Raw genomic sequence first — 23,942 nt, forward strand, 5'->3', positions numbered from 1 at the left:
ATACATATATATGTAGTTCGGATGAATAAAGTTGTAAGTCCGCTCTGTGTAGATGGATGAAGTACACTGAGCCATTGTCCGCCCCGCCCCCTCCCCCATCCCGCACACCGCACAACTATCAGCCCTGCCCGGGCATCCTCTCCGGGGGCGGGGCCGTCCCAGGTTGTGGGCGGGGTCGCCCGGTCCAGTGTCTCCAGCTGTTGTGCACTGGCGGTGTCACAGGAGACGGAGCCAGCAGGATAGGAGGCAGTCCGGACACCGCGCCGGTACAGGTGAGCGCTGCATGCTATACACTGCAACTTTTCTAGCACACGCTCATTCATCAGACGTCCTATGAGTGCGCTGTGTGTGCACTGATCATCTCATTCAAGTCATATAAGAGCACAGCATTCCTCACTACATTTGGGAGAATTAGGAAGCATCAATGACCATGAATATGTGTGTTATCAATGTATAAGTGTGCGTGACAACAATGGATATGTGTGTGACGTCAATATATGTGTGTGACATCAATGGATATATATGTGACATCAATGGATATGTGTATCATCAATATATGTGTGACATCGATATACAAGTGTGACATCAATATATATATGTGTTATCAATATACAAGTGTGACATCAATATACAAGGGTGTCCTCAGTGTATACGTGTGTCATCAATATACAAGTGTGTCATCAATGTATATGTGTGTCCTCAGTGTATATGCGTGTCATCTGTATTGTAACAGTTCCCATGCGGGACTGTATATGTTTCCTCAGTGTATATGTGTGTCCTCAGTGTATATATGTGTGTCCTCAGTGTATATGTGTGTCCTCGGTGTATATGTGTGTCCTCGGTGTATATATGTGTGTCCTCAGTGTATATGTGTTGTCCTCAGTGTATATATGTGTGTCCTCGGTGTATATGTGTGTCCTCAGTGTATATATGTGTGTCCTCAGTGTATATATGTGTGTCCTCAGTGTATATATGTGTGTCCTCGGTGTATATATGTGTGTCCTCGGTGTATATGTGTGTCATCAGTGTATATGTGTGTCCTCAGTGTATATATTTGTGTCCTCAGTGTATATGTGTGTCCTCAGTGTATATATGTGTGTCCTCAGTGTATATGCGTGTCCTCAGTGTATATATGTGTGTACTCAGTGTATATGTGTCCTCAGTGTGTATATGTGTGTCCTCAGTGTATATGTGTGTCCTCAGTGCTTATATGTGTGTCCTCAGTGTATATATGTGTGTCCTCAGTGTATATATGTGTGTCCTCGGTGTATATGTGTGTCATCAGTGTATATGTGTGTCCTCAGTGTATATATGTGTGTCCTCAGTGTATATGTGTGTCCTCAGTGTATATATGTGTGTCCTCAGTGTATATATGTGTGTACTCAGTGTATATATGTGTGTCCTCGGTGTATATATGTGTGTCCTCGGTGTATATGTGTGTCATCAGTGTATATGTGTGTCCTCAGTGTATATATTTGTGTCCTCAGTGTATATGTGTGTCCTCAGTGTATATATGTGTGTCCTCAGTGTATATGCGTGTCCTCAGTGTATATATGTGTGTACTCAGTGTATATGTGTCCTCAGTGTGTATATGTGTGTCCTCAGTGTATATGTGTGTCCTCAGTGCTTATATGTGTGTCCTCAGTGTATATATGTGTGTCCTCAGTGTATATATGTGTGTCCTCGGTGTATATGTGTGTCATCAGTGTATATGTGTGTCCTCAGTGTATATATGTGTGTCCTCAGTGTATATGTGTGTCCTCAGTGTATATATGTGTGTCCTCAGTGTATATATGTGTGTACTCAGTGTATATGTGTCCTCAGTGTGTATATGTGTGTCCTCAGTGTATATGTGTGTCCTCAGTGCTTATATGTGTGTCCTCAGTGTATATATGTGTGTCCTCAGTGTATATATGTGTGTCCTCGGTGTATATGTGTGTCCTCAGTGTATATATGTGTGTCCTCGGTGTATATGTGTGTCCTCAGTGTATATATGTGTGTCCTCGGTGTATATGTGTGTCATCAGTGTATATGTGTGTCCTCAGTGTATATATGTGTGTCCTCAGTGTATATGTGTGTCCTCAGTGTATATATGTGTGTCCTCAGTGTATATGCGTGTCCTCAGTGTATATATGTGTGTACTCAGTGTATATGTGTCCTCAGTGTGTATATGTGTGTCCTCAGTGTATATGTGTGTCCTCAGTGCTTATATGTGTGTCCTCAGTGTATATATGTGTGTCCTCAGTGTATATATGTCTGTCCTCAGTGTATATGTGTGTCCTCAGTGTATATATGTGTGTCCTCGGTGTATATGTGTGTCCTCAGTGTATAAATGTGTGTCCTCTGTGTATATGTGTGTCCTCAGTGTATATATGTGTGTCCTCAGTGTATATGCGTGTCCTCAGTGTATATATGTGTGTACTCAGTGTATATGTGTCCTCAGTGTGTATATGTGTGTCCTCAGTGTATATGTGTGTCCTCAGTGCTTATATGTGTGTCCTCAGTGTATATATGTGTGTCCTCTGTGTATATTTGTGTCATCAGTGTATATGTGTGTCCTCAGTGTATATATGTGTGTCCTCAGTGTATATGTGTGTCCTCAGTGTATATATGTGTGTCCTCGGTGTATATGTGTGTCATCAGTGTATATGTGTGTCCACAGTGTATATATGTGTGTCCTCAGTGTATATGTGTGTCCTCAGTGTATATATGTGTGTCCTCAGTGTATATGCGTGTCCTCAGTGTATATATGTGTGTACTCAGTGTATATGTGTCCTCAGTGTGTATATGTGTGCCCTCAGTGTATATGTGTGTCCTCAGTGCTTATATGTGTGTCCTCAGTGTATATATGTGTGTCCTCAGTGTATATATGTGTGTCCTCAGTGTATATGTGTGTCCTCAGTGTATATGTGTGTCCTCAGTGTATATATGTGTGTCCTCAGTGTATATGTGTGTCCTCAGTGTATATATGTGTGTCCTCGGTGTATATGTGTGTCATCAGCGTATATGTGTGTCCTGAGTGTATATATGTGTCCTCAGTGTATATATGTGTGTCCTCAGTGTATATATGCGTGTCCTCAGTGTATATATGTGTGTACTCAGTGTATATGTGTCCTCAGTGTGTATATGTGTGTCCTCAGTGTATATGTGTCCTCAGTGCTTATATGTGTGTCCTCAGTGTATATATGTGTGTCCTCAGTGTATATATGTGTGTCCTCAGTGTATATGTGTGTGTCCTCAGTGTATGTGTGTCCTCAGTGTATATATATGTGTATCCTCAGTGTATATGTGTCCTCAGTGCTTATATGTGTGTCCTCAGTGTATATATGTGTGTCCTCAGTGTATATATGTGTGTCCTCAGTGTATATGTGTGTGTCCTCAGTGTATGTGTGTCCTCAGTGTATATATATGTGTATCCTCAGTGTATATGTGTGTCGCCTGTATTGTGACAGTGCCCATACTGGAATGTGTGTGTGACCTGTGCCCCTGGTCTCACCCAGTATTCATCATGCCAATGTTATTTGAGAAGTTCTTGGCAGTCTTTTCCAGTCTGCGGCTGTCATTATAATAATACCAGCGATCCGTCTTGGACGTCCTGTTCAGGCACTTCCTGTTATAGTGACAACGCTCTGCCAGTTGTTTTCCTGGGTTGTCACCTGGTTACACATGCTTTGGGTGGAGATGGATGTGGTTACATGCATTGTGCAGACATTTCCTGCCAACCAATGACATGCAGCTGGCACAAGGGGGCATGCATATAAACGGGAAGTGGCTGCTAAGAGGCTGTGGGTGATCAGGAGTGTTAAGATGCACAGCTAAATGAAAAAATAAATAAATTGTCATTGTTATGGTAATCAGTGCTTTATCAGCTTGATGTCGTTGTTATAGTTGTGTACATCTATTAGTGTGTTAGGTATAAGGACAAGATAAGATAATATTGTCATATATCTCACTCACACAGCCAATCAGAGCCGTACACCACCCAGATCAGGATATGGCTGCAGCGGTCACGGCCAGATGTTTGTGATCAGCCACAGATGGGAACCAGTACAAATTAATAACAGGCTGGCACTGTCTGCACCTACCTCTATATAAGTCACCTGTGATCAAGGAGGGGTGCGCTCCTGGATGCAGGCAGGCCGTGTTCGGAGGACATCCGTCCCTAACCACACGTGATCACTTCATGTGAATTACATGGAAGTAGGTGCAGACAGTGCCAGCCTGTCATTGATTTGTACTGGTTCCCATCTGTGGCTGATCACAAACATCTGGCCATGCCCGCTGCAGAGATACGCTGATCTGGGTAGCACATGGCTCCAATTGGACACCATGCAAGGGTTAAATGCTGGTTAGGTCAGGGGGGGGGGGAGGGGGGGTGAAAAGGCTTTGCCATACGCTCGTATATTCATTCGTACAACAAAGATTCATCTGAAAATTGTCATCAGTTCATTCATTGGCATGAGGAATGCCATGTAAAGTATTCCAAAAACTGTTTGCTTTTATCGTTTAATTTCAGGGTGAAGGGGCATTCCTGGAAAGCACATTGTTAGAAATTCATTTGCGAGAACATTTTCGATCTCGCTCCGTGAAATGATCTCGTCTCCAGGGTCGAAGGTGAACATCGATTTCACCCCACTAAGGATTAGAAAATCAAACAAACATTCTTAGAATGAACATTTTCAAACAACATTCTAGTAGTGCATGGCCAGCGTTACACTACCCCCACACTGGTCGGCATCACCCCTTCCTCTTCTCCCTTTGGTGCGATGGTCTATGGGCGTTCTCTTGGCATCATCATGTGCAATACAGGGCTGTTAACCCTGTATTGTATGTGAGAAGGTAAGCATGTGACCACGTCCCAAAGTGTCTTAGAGAGGAGGCTTCACAGAAACAGTCACATTAGGTAAGTCTTACTCCTTATCTCTGCACCCCTAGACTAAAGCACAATTCAATCTAGGGGCGGTGCTGGGTGGCGTTGTCAAACATCTGTCACCACAAGGACACGCACAAAACAATTGTTTCCTATGTGTCCCATGCACACTGCAATAAAATGCAGATATTCTGTATTTTTTTGCAGTGCACTGTGCCAAACAGGGCCAGTGCTACCACTAGGCAAACTAGGCAGCCGCCTAGGGCGCACAGTTGCCTAGGGTGCCTGGCCACAGGTGTTCCTACTCTCTTCTCTCTGCAGAAAGCAACTAAGTCTCAGCATCAGCAGGCAGCCGCTGCTCCGTTCGCACATACTGTCAGAGGCGCAGCGGACGGCTGCATTTGATGGGCACTGGGAGGCTGCATTCGATGGCCGCTGGTAAGGCTTGGAATGCATAGAATGCATTAAGATAAAAAAACCTTCTGCCTTTACATCCACTTTAACTACTTTTAATGCAATGCATATAATGCAGTGCTCAGAATCAGTGTAAGTCCTTAGCAGGCTTGTGATAAAATCCACAGTGGTTGCTCTGGCTCTGATGTTCTCTCTCACACCGGTACAGAAATAAATTCAAATTCAAATTTGTTCTATTGAATAGTGCCCTCTGTCGAAAAGTGCACATGCGCAGTATGGAAGGGCAGTCCAGCTGATTTTCCGATCACTTGGCGTGACTTCATCATGACGCATGTGCACATCATAGCAAGCGTTTTTGGATGGCAGATACCATTTCACGGGCACAATTGAAAGCTATGCAAACAGTGGAGGGAGACTATAGTGGTCAGTGCGATTGTGCCTCATTGTTGTGGAACGGGTTTACAGTGTGCTCAAGGTCGGGTGTTGTGGGCGGGTTTTGTCTGTGTTGCGGGGTGAGTTTTGTCTGTGTTGCGGGGCGGGTTTTGTCTATGTTGCGGGGCGGGTTTTGTCTGTGTTGCGGGGTGGGTTTTGTCTGTGTTGCGGGCGGGTTTTGTCTGTGTTGCGGGACGGGTTTCGTCTGTGTTGCGGGGCGGGTTTCGTCTGTGTTGCGGGGCGGGTTTCGACTGTGTTGCGGGACGGGTTTCGTCTGTGTTGCGGGCGGGTTTCGTCTGTGTTGCGGGGCGGGTTTCGTCTGTGTTGCGGGGCGGGTTTCGTCTGTGTTAGGGGTGGGTTTCGTCTGTGTTACGGGGCGGGTTTTGTCTGTGTCGCTGGGCGGGTTTTGTCTGTGTCGCTGGGCGGGTTTTGTCTGTGCCGCAGGGCGGGTTTAGTCTGTGTCGCTGGGCGGGTTTTGTCTGTGTCGCGGGGCGGGTTTCGTGTGTGTCACAGGGCAGGTTTCGTGTGTGTCGCGGGGCGGGTTTCGTGTGTGTCGCGGGTCGGGTTTCGTCTGTGTTGCGGGTCGGGTTTCGTCTGTGTTTGCGGGGCGGGTTTTGTCTGTGTTGCGGGACGGGTTGTGTCTGTGTCGCGGGGCGGGTTTTGTCTGTGTCGCTTGGCGGGTTTCGTCTGTGTTGTGGGGCGGGTTTCGTCTGTGTCGCAGGGCGGGTTTTGTCTGTGTCGCTGGGCGTATTTTGTCTGTGTCGTGGGGCGGGTTTTGTCTCTGTGGCAGGGTGGGTTTTGTCTGTGTTGCAGCCCACCCTTAGACATGGACAAAACCAACCCGCAACGCAGACAAAACCCGACCATCAGCACATTGTAAACCCGTCCCACAACAGTGAGGCACTATCTGACCACTACGGTCTCCCTCCACTGTTTGCATAGCTTTCAATTGTGCCCATGAAATGGTATCTCCCATCCAAAAAATTCCTCCTACGATATACGTTATGGTGGCGTCACGCCAGCTGATTGGGAAATCAGCTGGAGTGCCATTCCGTACTGCGCATGCGTGGGCACTTTTTGATGGAGGGCACTATTCGATAGAACACTGGCAACTCCAAACGCTACTTTATTGGTGCATAAACATAAAAAAGTTTGAGAGGGGAGGCGGAGGGGTCGATTTTGTCTCATTTGTAACCCCTTCTTGCCCACCCCCAGCATCTTTTGAACATGATCTGTACACCCCCTGGGGGTAGGAAGGATCAGCTGATTACCTGACTACTGTGATTGGCTGTTACAGTAGTCACGTGATCTATAGCTGGATAATTAGAGCTGTTTGGTGACACTGGGAGCTTGCAGTGAGTGCACTCTCAGCACAGAAAGCTCTGCCCCATATGTACACATATGTTCAGCGTGTAGGCATTAAAACCCACCCTCTTTGGCGCCGCTCGTGGGTGGCAAGAGAATAAGTAGACCATCTTTATAAAAAAAAGTCCTGTTTTGTATTGCTCTAGTGGAATGTGACAAGCACTTGTGATGCTGCAGAACCCATACGGCTTAGGCTCGCACCTTTATAAGAGGCATATACTTTTTATGGCGCACTTACCTTATGTACGTCTTTGGCGAGTAGTAACTTCCCTAATCCATGTTTACGCTTTGATATACGCAGTAAAGGAGAGCGATCCCCATGTGAAAACAAGGCACCTTTACATTGCCATGTGTTGATGCTGAGTGCGGCTCGTTGTCTGGCTATGGGAAGCGGGCGGACAGAGAGAATTTTGTGAACCGCGAGAGCGTTCATTCATGAATCGGCCCTTGTCACTTCAAAAGGGAGGGGACCTTGTGGGAACACCACCCTTTCTGTACGCCGCTGTTTTCTTTGAGCCCCACAAGACCAAACATTGATGACTCCCAGGTCACAGACGTAGCCAGCAGCTGCCTTGTAAAAGCCATATTTTACACCCCTACAAAATATGTTCCCTTAATGCAAGTGATCCATTACACACTCGGACAAATTACAGCCACAGGCTCCTTCTCCTGCTAGAATGAATTACCCGCAATTTAGGTAAGCTGTTTGCAGTAGAAAACAGCTCGCTCTCTGTCTGAGGCTTTTCTTCATGTGAGTAATGCATATTGGCTGCCATTCAAAAATCAGGAGCATCCAACACCTTCATTTACTCCATTTGGACTTCTCTTTGTGGGAGTTCATAAACAGGTCGAGGAGAAGGGTTCTGATGATGCCGAGGATTTCTTCTATTGAAGGATTAGTCATTCAACTGAAGCTGTGCCGGAAGGATGTGGAGTTTTGAGGACGCGATGAGTACCAGAGATAATGGTGGCCATACACGCTTTGATTTTATTGTCCAATCGATATGATCAAGTCAGCAAATAATAAAATAGCCATACAGTAACTTCCTTACCATTGATTTACACCCAATCAGGTTCAATTGAGTCGATCAGTCAGGGCCGATCATTATAAATGATGTTGCATCGATCGGCAGCACTGAGATTCTTTGGTCGTGGATCCAACCATATGTCAATTAATCAACTTACGAGATTGCAGGGAGAAAACAATCAAAATCTACATCCCCGTGTATTTGGTTGTTCCCGTCAGGTGAGATTAGTCAGAAAAGAAATCGATCGGCATGTATGGCCACCATAAGATGTGTTCTCTGAAGGGCAGCGGGCTGGTTGCAGATTATCTTTAATGTGGTGAAGAGATCTGTAATGGGATAATCTTAGGGAGGCATCATTAACCACTTTCAGACCGGACCATTTTGCTGGCTTAAGACCAGAGCACTTTTTGCGATTCGGCACTGCATCGCTTTAACTGACAATTGCGTGGTCGTGCGACGTGGCTCCCAATAAAATTGACGTCCTTTTTTTCCCACAAATAGAGCTTCCTTTTGGTGGTATTTGATCACCTCTGCGGTTTTTATTTTTTGCGCTATAAACAAAAAAAGAGCGACAATTTTGAAAATAATGCAATATTTTTTACTTTTTGCTCTAATAAATATCCCCCAAAAATATATAAAAAAACATTTTTTTCCTTAGTTTAGGCCCATACGTACTCTTCTACATATTTTTCGTTAAAAAAATCGCAATAAGCGATTATTGATTGGTTTGCGCAAAATTTATAGCGTTTACAATATAGGGGATAGTTTTATGGCATTTTTATTAATAATTTATTTTACTTGTAATGGCAGCGATCAGTGATTTTTATTGTGACTGCGACATTATGGCGGACACATCGGACATTTTTTACACATTTTTGGGACCATTGTCATTTATACAGCAATCAGTGCTATACAAATGCACTGATTCCTGTGTAAATGACACTGGCAGTGAAAGGGTTAACCAAGGGGTGGCAGTGTAGGGGTTAAGTGTGTCCTAGGGGCGTGTTACTAACTGTGGGGGGCTGGGCTGTGTGTGTTAGTGAACACTGATCTCTGCTCCAATCTCAGGGAGCAGAGATGTGTCACTTGTTGCTAGGCAAAACGGGGAGATGCTGTTTACATCGGCATCTCCCCGTTCAGCCTCCCCGTGAGACGTCACGGGTATCCCCGCGGCGATCGAGTCCACGGGACACGTGACCGGACTCACGGGGGTCCCGACCACCACGCGCGCGTGATGGCAGGGCAGCAATTTCAACTGGACGTACCTGTACGCCAGTTTGGCTGCCCGTGCCATTCTGCCGACGTACATCGGCGTGCGCCAGTCGGCAACTGGTAAAGGGCCAGTTCACACCACACGCAGTTCCATTCAGTTCCGTGCGCTTTCTTTCTGCACTAAGGGCCAGTTCACACCAGATGCAGTTCTGTGCAGTTCCATTTTTTCTGCACCAATACAGTCAGTTCCGGTCGGTTTCTGCACCAGAAACTGAGCAGAAACTGACTGCATTGGTGTGAACTAGAGCCATTGGAATACATGGAAAACACTGTGCATGCATTTTTAGTGTAGAAAAAAGGTGCACGGAACTGAACTGCATCTGGTGTGAACTGGCACTAAAAATGCATGCACAGTATTTTCCTTGTATTGCAATGGCTCTAGTTCACACCATGCAGTCAGTTTCTGGTCAGTTTCTGATGACCGGAACTAACTGTATTGGTGCAGAAGAAACCGAACTGCACGGAACTGCATCTGGTGTGAACTGGCCCTCAAATAAAGCCAAGACAGGATGACCATGCAGGTAGATGTACATTTTCACTCTCGGACCTGTTTTTTCAACGTGTCTGAAGGAGGGCAGTCTTGTTATGCCCCATACACACGGTTGGAAAAAGTCCAATCAGATTATGTTGTCGGAAAATCCAATCGTGTGTGGGCTCTATCTGACTTTTTCTGTCAGAATTTCTGGCGGAAGTTTGAGAGCTGGATCAAAAATTTTATGACAACAAAATCCGATCGGACTTTTTCCAATCGTGTGTAGAGAATTCCGATGCACAAAGTGCCACGCATTCTCTGAAAAAATTTGGAGACGAAAGCTATTGGCTACTGACCTCTATGTAGTCCCGTTGTACATTTTGTACGTCACCTCGTTCCGAATGATCAGATTCTCTGACAACTTTGTGTGACCATGTGTATGCAACACAAGTTGCGGCCAAAATCCGACGTGAAAAATCAGACGGATTTTGTGGTCGGAATGTCCGACCGTGTGTGTGGGGATTAACCATTGCAAACAATCATATTTCAAGGAAGTCAAATAAGTGACATTTATTGTGAAAGTTTACATAGAATTAAATTTAAATGAATTTAAAATTATATTTACTTTTTAATGTTATTTTAATCAGGGGTCACTCCCAGCCAAGCTGTAAGTGTGTGAGGTTAGGGTGGACTCTGATATAAGTGAGGAATACAAGAACAAAAAGGGTGCTGGATTCGGATTTTTCGGATTCGGATTTTCTGAGGGTCACTGAACAGTGGGGCTGATTTACTAAAACTGGAGAGTGCAAAATCTGGTGCCGCTCTGCATGGTAGCCAATCAGCTTGAAACTTCAGCTTGTTCAATAAAGCTTTGACAAAAGAAAACTGGAAGCTGATTGGTTAGTATACAGAGCTGCACCAGATTTTGCACTCTCCAGTTTTAGTAAATAAAGCCCATTGGCTCCAGTTCGGCAGCACCCCACAAAACAAGGACACCCCATCAGGACCAGGGAAAGGACCCAGAGTTTAGAAGTCACATAAATATAATTAAGTGAGAGCGCCAAAGAAACATTCAGGAGTCCGAGGTAATGTATTGATAAAACCGGTTCATAGCAGAAAGAAGCCAACATATTTTGGGGGGCAAACAGACTCCCTTTCAGTCAGGGCTTACCATTTCTGACTGTGTTTAAATGGTTTCAGGTGAGCAAATACCAAATAAATCGGCACTATGATTTCCTGCTTGGAACAGTTTCAGGAGGGCAGGTTACGCCAGTGTCAGTGAATACAGCAAAGGAGCTCCTTTAGGAAGGGGTCATTCCGATGTAAGGGGGACCCTGATGTGAAGGGGGGCTCTGACAGAGACCCTGATGTTAGAGGGGACTCTGATGTAATGGAGGGCTCTGATTGAGACCCTGATGTAAGAGGGGACTCTGATGTAAGGTGGGGGCTTTGATAGGGACTATGATGTAAGGGGGTCTCTGATAGGGACCCTGATGTAAGAGGGGACTCTGATGTAAGGGGGGTGGCTCTAATAGGAACTCTGGTGTAAGGTGGGGCTCTGATGTAAGGGCGTCTCTGATAGGGACCCTGATGTAAGAGGGGACTCTGATGTAAGGGGGAGGGCTCTGATAGGGAATCTGATGTAAGGGGGACTCTGATGTAAGGGGGGTCTCTGATGTAACAGGGACTCTGATCATGACCCTGATGTAAGACGGGACTCTGATGTAAGGGGGGCCCTGATGTAAGGGGGGCTCTGATAGGGACCCTGATCTAAGAGGGGTCTCTGATGTAACGGGGGCTCTGATCCGGACCCTCATGTAGGAGGGGACTGTGATTTAAGGGGGGCTCTGATGTAAGGGGTGGCTCTGATAGGGACCCTGATGTAAGAGGGGACTTTGATGTAAGGGGGGGCTTTGTTAAGGACTCTGATATAAGGGGAGCTCTAATGTAAGGGGGGGCTCTGATAGGAACCCTGATGTAAGAGGGGTCTCTGAAGTAAGGGGGGCTCTGATAGGTACTCTGATTTAAGATGGGACTCTGATGTAAGGGAAGGCTCTGATAAGGACCCTGATGTAAGAGGGGACTCTGATGTAAGGGGGGGCTCATATGTAAGAGGGGACTCTGATGTAAGGGGGGTGGGCTCTGATAGAGACTCTGATGTAAGAGGGGTCTCTGATGTAAGGGGGGCTCTGATAGGGACCTTGATGTAAGAGGGGACTCTGATGTAAGGGGGGCTCTGATAGGGACTCTGATGTAAGGGGGCTCTGATATAAGCAGGGATTCTGATGTAAGGGAGGGCTCTGATGTAAGAGTGGACTCTGATGTAAGGGAGGCTCTTATTTACGAGGGGGGCTCTGATGTAAGGGAGGCTCTGATGTAAGGGGGCTCTGATGTAAGGGAGGCTCTGATGTAAGAGGGGCTCTGATAGGGACCCTGATGTAAGAGAAGACTCTGATGTAAGGGGGGGATCTGATAGGGACTCTGATATAAGGGAGGCTCTGATGTAAGGGGGGGGGGCTCTGATAGGGGTCCTGATGTAAGGGGGGCTCTGATAGGGACCCTAATGTAAGGGGGGCTCTGATAGGGACTCTGATGTAAGGGGGGCTCTGATGTAAGAGGGAACTCTGATGTGAGGGGGCTCTGATGTAAGAGGGGACTCTGATTTAAGGGGGCTCTGATGTAAGAGGGGACTCTGATGTAAGGGAAGAGCTCTAAAAGGGACTCTGATATAAGGGAGGCTCTGATGTAAGGGGGGCTCTGATAGGGATCCTGATGTAAGGGGGCTCTGATAGGGACCCTAATGTAAGGGGGGCTCTGATAGGGACTCTGATGTAAGGGGGGCTCTGATAGGGACTCTGATGTAAGGGGGGCTCTAAAAGGGACTCTGATATAAGGGGAGCTCTAAAAGGGACTCTGATGTAAGGGGGGCTCTGATATGTACTCTGATGTAAGGGGGGCTCTGATGTAAGAGGGCACTCTGATGTAAGGGGGGCTCTGATGTAAGATGGAACTCTGATGTAAGGGGAGAGCTCTAAAAGGGACTCTGATATAAGGGAGGCTCTGCTGTAAGGGGGGCTCTGATAGGGACTCTGAAGTAAGGGGGATTCTGATAGGGACCCTGATGTAAGGGGGGCTCTGATAGTGACCCTGATGTAAGGGGGGGGGGGGGTCCTCTGGTGGCTTCAAGTTTATTTGGAATATCTTTGATTTATTTTAATGATGCCCTTTCTCTGTTGTCCTGAATCATAAATGAAGTTCCAATAAAACATTCATTCATAAATGTTGTGCATTTATTTACAAAACAATTTTTTTTCTTGCATCTATTTGTAAAATATATAATGTGACCCTCATGCAGAAAAGTTTGAGGACCTGATTTACATAAATGATCTTCAATGTAAAGGTATCCTAAGGTATTAGTACCCCGCTTCTTATTGAATTGGCTCCAAGGCTTGGCTCACATCTATGTGTCTCTTTAGTCATTTAGACGCTGGGCCTGCGCTTTCATGCAGGAAAAAGTTCCGGCATCTTTTTTTAAATGCAGCCGCATGGAAATTTCATGGTGCGATTTCACGCAAGCAAAATCACACTGCTCTTTTACTGCTAGTCAGCTGTAATGGCACCGCAGTGCATTTTGGGATGTGGGAAATCGCAGAGTGCAATCGCTGTGGGTGAACGAGTGCGATTGACATGCCGCCCCCCCCCCCCCCTCCCCGCACAAGTGTGAACCTAGACAATGGTTTGATCTGTGCACTCTGTATTTCTTTACTAAATGTTTTCCTAGTTGGTAAATCCCAGGTAGATCTTTGCCAATCCTCAGGATTTCCCTATTGAGAGTGGCACCATTACTGTATTACATATTCTGTCTTCTGCGTTGCCACTCTCTCTGGGCATGCTCCAGTTGCCCTAATTGAGCATCATTTGTTCTCCCTAGTGAGCTCCATGTGACCCTCTATATCACTATGTGGGGTGATTGGAAGCTGCCCCTTTCCCCAGCTAGATGCCCCAAGTAACCCTCTTCATGGGATTGCAGGACAACTCCAGCATGTTTATTGACAGCGGCTCAGAAGCAGCAGCAGGAAGAGCCAATCAATTCAAGTGCTGACAGGAAGCATGCTGATAGGAGTAGGGGGCAGAATGACAGAGAGATGAGCTCATCACCTTTCATTGTCCAATCACAGGCCAGGAGCAGGTCCAGTACTGTCTGGTATCAGATGGAATGGGCCATACAGTGCTGGATTAACATTGAATGTTGAAACAAACACTACTTCTTTTTTTTTATTGTGTTATTTTTGGGTGGAGTTCTCATTTAAAGCAGACTATAAAAGGCGAATATAAAAACCAAATAAGACAGGAGAGAGAGGTGCCTCTAAGTGCAGAATTAGTAGCTATTTATTTCCCCAAACAAGATTAAAAACACTTACAAATCTGGCGAATTAAAAAGCGTGTAGTCATTGATAATGCACATGGTCCGGCAGGCGGATGGGTCCCCCGCATGTAAAGACTCACAATTGTGTCCTGTGCTGTACCAAAAACATAGAGCCACCGGTAAGCTGATGAATGGTACACACCGAGTTCATGATGGACGGAGATCCCAGAAGTGATGTCAGCAGTGAGAGATGGGAGCCAGCATGAACAGGATGTAGCCATCAGTAAGGGACGCGTTTCGGAACATTAGTAAGTTCCTTTTTCAACCTAATCAGTAAGGGACGCATTTCAGAACATTAGCAAGTTCCTTTTACAACCTAATATATATATTAAAAAAACACTGTGTAATCCAGTTGTGTGTTTATTATTCACTTGTCGCTGACCCAGCAAGCTATGGCTTGTGCAGCATCCTATGGGATAGCTCCATGCTCTGATGAAATGTGACCTATCCATGGGAATGAATGGAGAGTGCATTATACATGCACAGGCCCAGCAGAGAAGACTCTGACAAATAGCTGTGTGGCCATGGCAAGGCCGCTCTACTGATACCTTGCTGGATCACAGACAGGTAAGTATTGAACTAACGGGGGTGGGGGGAGATTAGCTAGATGAAGTATAACTCTGTGATCCTGGACTGGTCCCTGTAGCATCATCTCACCCATGCTCCATCGGTCCAAGGTTCTGACCCTATCAGGACCAATGCACGGTCCTTAGTCCTGCACTGGACATTGATAATGCCAAGGGACAGTGGGGTTTATTTACTTATTCTGGAGAGTGCAAAATCTGGTGCAGCTGTGCATGGTAGCCAATCAGCTTCCACGTTTTATTGTCAAAGCTTCATTGAACAAGCTGAAGTCAGAAGCTGATTGGCTACCATGCAGAGCTGCACCAGATTTTTACATTCTTTCGTTTTAGTAAATGAACCCCAGTCTGTGACCAGAGCATGGAGGAGTGCCCTCTGCTGGGGACGTTGACTGCTTTTACTCTCCCCAGACCTAAATGAACCATTAACCCTTGTAGTGTGAGCACAGGAGGAATTTTCAAATTTGCCGTAGGTGGGCTTAATATTTTAAAAGATTTAGCCAACCTAAACAATTTATATTAATATTCTTTATTATTTTAGTTATAGGCGGAGCATGGTGGGCAGAGTCATTATTTTTATATCTTAGATCATGGCAAAATGAATGCCTCACGTTTTTGGTGCTATTCATTCTTTATGGCACCCCAATTTGCAGCAATCGTCGCGCAGTGAAAGCGGGCATGAATAAATCACTCAAAAGGTTGCAGGAGCTTATTTTGTGCAACCAACATGTGCTTGAATGGGTTACCACGTGTGTAAGTCAACCCCCCACAAAATCACGCGTGGGAACGTACTGTACGCTCCTGCTATGAGAAGGCAGGCCAAAGGTTATGCGATTTTCTGTGGTTACAGGAGACAAAGTTGCTCACTTCCCCCATAAACACAGTCAGTGCTGATGATGGGCCAGTTATGTTGTTATTCCAGCTGGGGGGGGTTGTACCCGAGTCTGTCAGTGGATTAACTTGGGTACTATTAGCCTGTCCATAGATGGTTCACATCTTGGCCAGTCCCTACTGAATCGGCCGAGATTTGAATAATCTATGGCCAGCTTATTACTAAACCCATAACAGTAAAAGCAGTCTGTATATGCAGTAAAGCATGCTTTTTATATTTACTGTGGCGCCTAAGGGGTTAATTCTCTGCATTGTGTAAAAAGGCTGTTTGATCCTGTCTTCTCTGATCCATCCCCTTCTTCAGCTGTCACAAATCCATCTTCTAATAGAACAGAGACTTTGGAGGAAATCTGCACATGCTCAGTTTGGCATGTATTGCTAGAGAGTTTTTTTTTTTCTTGGGAGTGTGCATTTGATCAGCACAGGGCCAAGCAGAACCGTCCAGACAGAGGGTCAGGGGTCATGCAGCCTCATTAGAATGAAAACTGATCCTACAAGCCTTAACTAGACACTGATAGAAGACTGCTTTATACTGCTGATGAGAAAAGGTGTTTAGCAGTTTCTATTTACTAAAATATTTGCATTTCCATGTTCTGTGTACTGTGGGAGACCAGATCTAGTGAATGCAGGCTCCTGGGTTTAATAACACATTAAAGTGGTTGTAAAACCTTGCAGACCACTTTGACCTACAGGTAAGCCTAGATTAAGACTTGCCTGTAGGTCCACAAAATATTTCCTAAACCTACACGGTTTAGGAGATATTTGCAAAAAGACAGGCACCGATGTCTACGGCACATGCGCCGTAGACAGCGGCGCACAGAGCATGCCGCTGCTAACGCCGATATGCCGTTAGTGGCGGCTCCCGTGTGCATGCGCGGAAGTGACGTCATCGCAGCCCCGGTGCTGTGAGTGGCCGCAACAGCGATAACTGGAAGAAGATGGATGCTTCGTGCTACAGGGGACAGCGGTGGCATCGCTGGCTCCTGTGTCAGGTAAGTGACACATAATGGGCTACTATGTGATGCAGCCCATTCAAATTAATGGGCTCTTGTGCCCACCCAAACCACATGGCCGCACAGGTGTGAATCTAGCCTAAAAAAGGCAATAAGAGCGCCCCACACCAATATTCATAGTGTCCAGAGAAAATTTTAGTTAGTTCATATTAGGGTGGAGTAAAATTCCAATGCATGTTGGGGACTCCAGCAGTCATCGGGGCTTAAACAATGGGGGTTATTAGAAAAGGCAAATCCACTTTGCACTACAATTGCACTTGGAAGTGCAGTCGCTGTAAATCTGAGGGGAATATCTGAAAAGAGGGGAAGCTCTGCTGATTTTATCATCCAATCATGTGCAAGCTAAAATGCTGTTTTTTATTTTCCTTGCATGTCCCCCTCGGATCTACAGCGACTACTTCCAAGTGCACTTGCAGTGCCATTTCAAGTGCACTTTGCACTTGTAGTTTGCATTTGTAGTGCAAAGTGGATTTGCCTTTAGTAAATAACCCCCTAAGTGTGAACTTGTTGGGGTCGTATCAGAAGTTGTTGCAGATTGTATTTAAACTGACAGTCATCAGAAGCAATAGCTTGGGCAATTCAGGGCCCATTCAAACGCTGGCATTAAAACTTATATATTAGTGCATGTTTCTTTAAGTGTTAGCATGCCTTGTGTTAACACCCGACTCTGGGCAGCATATTACTCTTGCAGTGAAGCCTCCCTGCAATGAAAGGGTTAAATGCCCGATAATTCTAGGGGTACTGGAATAGTATGTAATTCCTACCGTATTCCTTGCCCTGGCAGGCTTCCACCACACTGTGAGATCAGTTCCCTGAAGCCATTTCTCTCTGGCGCTGCAGCTGGCAGTTGCACTCTGACATCATGACGTTCAATGCACGATCGACAATCCTGCATTGTATGTGGATCGTATAGGATGGTGAGGGCCTGCAGACACCTTGGAGTGTTGAAGGGAAGAGCTCCGGTGATGTGTTGAATACTGTCCCCCGTCGGATAGTGTCTGCCCTGTACTGCGCTTGAGCAGTACGGAGGACAAGGAGATGCCAAAAGTCTCTGAAGATAAACGGCGCCTGCGAGTCCAGGTTTAATCACCACCATCCAAGTGGATATAGATTTAGAATAAAAAATTGCGGAGCAAAGCGAGGCCGTGCCCGAAGCGTGGCGAGCGAAGCGAGCCCATGAGGGGCCCTGTTACTAAGTGCTACCATATGTCCACTTGGATGGTGGGGCTTCAACCTGGACTCAGTCATCTTGGGAGACTTTCAGAGTCTCCTTGTCCTCTGTACTATACAAGCGCTGTGCCTGCGCAGTACAGGGCGGACACTATCCGATGGGGGGACCGTTTTTGGCAGAACACCGGCAGCTTTAGGAATAAGGTAGGTATGACAGCCTTGCAGTAAGGGCCCTACTGCAGTGGTATTTTTTATTTTTTTAGTTCTGAACTTTAGCTTTGAGGCCGATAATTTCCATGAATGGGTCGGCAACACACCAAAACATCCCCAAAAAAACTATTTTTGCCAATGCAGTGCACCACAATACACCGTAGTGCCTAACTGTGCGTTTTGATGCACTGCATGGTTCACTGGCTGATAAAAGGAAAACGATTAATGTGGGGTCACACTTACTTTGACGAGATTTCCTTTCACTTCCTGTTGTGTCCCTTGGACAGGAAATACAGCAAAATTTGTTTAAAGGAACACTGAAAAAAAGAAACGCTGACTTGCATGTTAACTATTCTTTATTCAACCCAAAACTAAAAAAAAAAAAAAAAAAGGACGTTGACATGTGTTTGGATATGTTTGTAGTGATTTCAACGCACGTTAAGGGGAAAACACATGGGTGAAACACATGAATAGGCCCTTACAAGTACGTCTGTAAATGAGGACAAGCGCTCCTTTATATATGTTTGCTGACATAATGTCAAAATCCGTTATTCCAGAATCCCCGAGTATGACGGTGTAAATGATCCTTTTCAAGCACTTCTATTACCTTTCTGGACGTTCCTTCCACTCATTCATATTTTCAAGGAACTCTTCTGACACCTGTAAAGTACAGCTGGCCATACACTAGAAGAATCTTTGAAAACGTTTGTTTCAGGAACATTCGTTCAATTTCCAGATCAGTAGTGGGGGTCCAATCCACGTGTGTTTTTGGCCATGATGACCATAAAGTTTAAAGCATGGAGCAGGATAAAAAAACGTTTATTGAACAAATTTCTAACAGTGAATGTGGTCTTTCACACGAAATCCGAGTCATTGAATGTACTGAATTTTCTTACAAACGTTTGTACAAATGTTTGTAAATCTACTAGTGTTTGGCCAGCTTATGAGTGGAACAAGGGACAATGAAGCAACTCAATTTACATTCTACTAGCTCTAGGTCCGGAACTGGCTTTGTAGAAACTCTCAGTGATTGTGGGACAGTAGTATCGGGTTAAAATTCAAAAAATGTACAATGCACAATTCTTAAAATACAAATATTGCAGCTGCTGACTTTTAATAAATTGACACTTACCTGTCTCAGGGTCCAGCGATGTCGGCGGCAGATGACGAGCGATCGCTCATCTCTCTGCTGCCCCCTCCGCCATCCTCTGTCAGGGAATCGGGAAGTGAAGCATTGCGGCTTCACTGCCTGGTTTCCTACTGTGCATGCGCGAGAGGTGCTGCGCGTCTCAGCTGGTCCCCGCTGTGTCCTGTGAACTGTGTGTTTCCCAGAACACAAGGGGGGGAGGCAGGGCATCTGCGGTGGTCTTGTCCCGGAAGTGGGTGCAGATACCTGGATTATACAGGTAACTGCACCCCCTCCCCCCTGAAAGGTGCCGATTGTGGCACCGGAGGGGGGGAGGGATCAGATGAGCGGAACTTTCACTTCAGGGTGGAGGACCGCTTTAAGTATAAACATTGTAACTATTTGTCAATGGAATAGACTTTGTGTGGAAGTGAACAAAGTTTAACCACTTAAACCTTTTTCTGACATTTGTTGGTTTCAAGTTAAAGCAGATGTGCACTCACAATTTTTTTTTTTTTTTTTTACACGTAAAAATTCACATCTTTACAATGTCACTCTCACTTTTTGCAGTCATTTCCTCCCGAGATGTCTATTTTTGTTTCAAATAGTAGGTTATATAAAATGTGTACTGCTGTTTTCATCTTGCTTGTGTGCATTTGAAGCCCACAAGCAATCACTTCCTAGTTACAGTATTGCAGATCTACCAGCATTCCTTGCTGGTTCCTGCACATGCTCAGTTGTAACGGTGCAGAGCGTCGTAAGCATACTGGTTGCCACCACGATGGGTGGCATCTTAGAAAGTTCCCGCCCCGTTGTGATGTCTAATAATAGTATACACAGCAAATCCCACGAGATTTCGTGGCGGGCCTCTGCACTGACTCCTGGGAGCAATGACACAAGATCCCAGAAGATACCCGCCCACAGCTTCAGAGAGTATATGCAGCAAAGAAAAACCAAACCACATATATACAGGTACACCCGGAAAAAAAAAAAAGTTCCATTTTGAATTCTATGCTGTATTTAAAAACGACTGAGATAAACTTTAAAAATTGTGTGAACAACCGCTTTAAAAACATTTTTTTTTTTTTTTAGAAAATTAGAACCCCCAAAAATTCTATATATATTTTTTGTAGACACCCTAGAGAATAAAATGGTGGTTGTTACAATATTTTATGTCACACTGTATTTGCGCAGCGGTCTTTCAAATGCAATTTTTTTGAAAAAAATTACTTTAATGAATTAAAAAAAACAACTAACCAGTAAAGTTAGCCCATTTTTTTGTGTATAATGTGAAAGATTTTACGCCGTGAGAATCGTGATCTTTTTATTCTAAGCATATATATATATATATATATATATATATATATATATATATATATATATATATATATATATATATATATACTATAATTTTCACACAAACCAAATAATGTACACTTATTTGATTATTTTTTTTAGCAAAAACATATAGCAAAATAAATTTTGGCCCATATTTTTGAAAAAAAAAAATTGATTTTATTGTATATTTTCTATAACAGTAGAAAGTAGAAAATATTGTTTTTTTTCAGCCTTTTTTCATTTGATTAGCAAAAAATAAAAAATTAAAATTTGGTGATCAAATACCACCAAAAGAAAGCTCTATGACCCCTTTCACACTGGGACGTTTTCCAAGCCTTTTTCAGGCGCTTTAGCATTAAAAAAGCGACTGTAAATCGCTTGAAAGAAGCCTCATCTGTAATCCCAACGTAACAGCCCGAGTGCTTTCACACTGAGATCCCTTTCACACTGGGGCGTTTTTCAGGCACTTTAGCTTAAAAAAAAAGCACCTGTAAAGCGCCTGAAAGAAGCCGCAACTGCAATCCCAATGTAAAAGCCCGAGTGCTTTCACACTGAGGCGCTGCGCTGGCAGGGCGTCAAATAAAGGCCTGCAAGCAGCTTCTTTGCAGCGCTATTGGAGCGGTGAATACACCACTCCTAAAGCGCCCCCTCCCATTGAAATCAATTGGAAGCGCCTGCAAAACGCCTGAAAAGCGATTTTGGCAGCAGCGCTTTGTGGGCACTTTTAACCCTTTATTTGGCCACTAGCAGGGGTTAAAATCGCTCCAGTAGCACTGCTAGTTTAAGCAGCGCTTTACGAGCGTTTTTCGGGCGCTGACATTGTGAAAGGGCTCAAAGACCCCTTTCACACTGGGGCATTTTTCAGGCACTTTAGCGTTAAAAAAAAGTGCCTGTAAAGCGCTTGAAAGAAGCCTCATCTGCAATCCCAATGTAAAAGCCTGAGTGCTTTCACACTGAGATCCCTTTTTACACTGGGGCGTTTTTCAGGCGCTGTAGCTTTAAAAAAAGCGCCTGCAAGAAGCCGCAACTGCAATCCCAATGTAAAAGCCTGAGTGCTTTCACACTGAGGCGCTGCGCTGGCAGGGCGTCCAAAAAAGTCCTGCAAGCAGCTTCTTTGCAGCGCTTTTGGAGCACACTGCTCCTAAAGCGCCCCCCTCCCATTGAAATCAATGGGAAACGCCTGCAAAACGCCTGAAAAGCGCTTTTGGCAGCAGTGCTTCGTGGGCGCTTTTAACCCTTTATTTGGCCACTAGCAGGTGTTAAAAGCGCCCCAATAGCGCTCGAAAAACACTGGTAAAGCGCTGCTAGTTTAAGTGGCGCTTTACGAGCATTTTTCGGGCGCTGACATTGTGAAAGGGCTCTTAAAACACTTGGGCTTTCACATTGGGATTGCAGATGAGGCTTCTTTCAAGCGCTTTATAGGCACTTTTTTTTAATGCTAAAACGCCTGAAAAAAACGCATGAAAAACGCCTCAGTGTGAAAGGGGTCTATTTGTGTGAAAAAATGCTAGAAATGTCATTTTGGTACAATGTAGCATGTTTTATCAGTTAGCTACTTAACGACCAGCCTACAGCAGATTTAGGCCTCATGCACACGAGACGCAGTTAAACGCGCGTTCAGATGCAGTTGGACAGTTTTTTCAACTGCCCCTGAACTCATTCAATGTTATCCTATGTGTCCATGCACACAGTCTCGTTTTTTTCCGTTTTTATGCAGTTGCGTTTAATCTCGTTTTTCCAGAAGCAAAAAAATGCGTTCAGAAGCAAAAATTTCCAAGTTTCAGACGCAAAACGCGGCTAAACGCGGCACCCGCGTTTAGCCGCGTTTGCGTTTATATGCGTTTTTAAAGGTGACCTTTTTTTTTACATTAAAAATCTCAAAAATTATTGCAAATGATGAAAAACCATTAGAAAAATATTTTAAACAATTGCAATTGCAAGTGGACAATCCACAACTTGTGGCAAGTGACATGGCAGGTGGCAAGTGACGTGGCAAGTGGACAATCCACAACTTGTGGCAAGTGACATGGCAGGTGGCAAGTGATGTGGCAAGTGGACAATCCACAACTTGTGGCAAGTGACGTGGCAGGTGAAGTGGCAAGTGACGTGGAAAGTGGACAATCCACAACTTGTGGCAGGTGACGTGGCAAGTGACCTGGCAGGTGACGCGGCAAGTGACCTGGCAGGTGATGTGGCAAGTGGAAAATCAACAACTTGTGGCAGGTGACTGGCATGTGACGTGGCAAGTGGACAATCCATAACTTGTGGCAGGTGACGTGGCAAGTGACGTGGCAAGTGGACAATCCACTTGTGGCAGGGGACGTGGCAAGTGACGTGGCAAGTGGACAATCCACTTGTGGCAGGGGATGTGGCAAGTGATGTGGCGAGTGGACAATCCACAACTTGTGTCAGGTGACGTGGCAAGTGGACAATCCACAACTTGTGGCAGGTGATGTGGCAAGTGGACAATCCACTTGTGGCAGGTGACGTGGCAGGGGACGTGGCAAGGGACGTGGCAAGTGGACAATCCACAACTTGTGGCAGGTGACGTGGAAAGTGATGTGGCAAGTGGACAATCCACAACTTGTGGCAGGTGATGTGGCTGGTGACGTGGCAAGTGGACAATCCACATCTTGTGGCAGGTGATGTGGCAGGTGACGTGGCAAGGGGACAATCCACAACTTGTGGCAGGTGATGTGGCTGGTGACGTGGCAAGGGGACAATCCACAACTTGTGGCAGGTGGCATGGCAGGTGACGTGGAAAGTGGACAATCCACATCTTGTGGCAAGTGACGTGGCAGGTGATGTGGCAAGTGACGTGGCAAGTAGACAATCCACAACTTGTGGCAGGTGATGTGGCAAGTGACGTGGCAGGTGATGTGGCTGGTGACGTGGCAAGTGGACAATCCACAACTTGTGGCAGGTGATGTGGCTGGTGACGTGGCAAGTGGACAATCCACAGCTTGTGGCAGGTGATGTGGCAAGTGATGTGGCAAGTGGACAATCCACTTGTGGCAGGTGACGTGGCAGGGGACGTGGCAAGTGGACAATCCACAACTTGTGGCAGGTGACGTGGCAGGTGACGTGGAAAGTGATGTGGCAAGTGGACAATCCACAACTTGTGGCAGGTGATGTGGCTGGTGACGTGGCAAGTGGACAATCCACATCTTGTGGCAGGTGACGTGGAAAGTGGTGTGGCAAGTGGACAATCCACAACTTGTGGCAGGTGATGTGGTTGGTGACGTGGCAAGTGGACAATCCACAACTTGTGCCAGGTGACGTGGCAGGTGACGTGGAAAGTGATGTGGCAAGTGGACAATCCACAACTTGTGGC

The 23,942-nt window shown here is 45.6% G+C and overlaps 1 protein-coding gene across 1 annotated transcript in view; it reads left to right on the forward strand.

Annotated features, from left to right (window-relative positions):
- Window positions 1-200: 200 nt before the first annotated feature.
- The window catches only part of ZNF385C (zinc finger protein 385C), a 619,764-nt gene continuing 596,022 nt past the window's right edge, over window positions 201-23,942 (forward strand). The window contains exon 1 of the mRNA XM_077459559.1: window positions 201-272. The gene's annotated coding sequence lies outside the window, so the exon portion shown is untranslated. The remainder of the gene's footprint in view (window positions 273-23,942) is intronic.

Source organism: Lithobates pipiens, unplaced genomic scaffold (genome assembly GCF_037356315.1).
Source record: "Lithobates pipiens isolate NorthernLeopardFrog02 unplaced genomic scaffold, aLitPip1_a1.2 Scaffold_28, whole genome shotgun sequence".
Classification (NCBI taxonomy): Eukaryota; Metazoa; Chordata; class Amphibia; order Anura; family Ranidae; genus Lithobates; species Lithobates pipiens.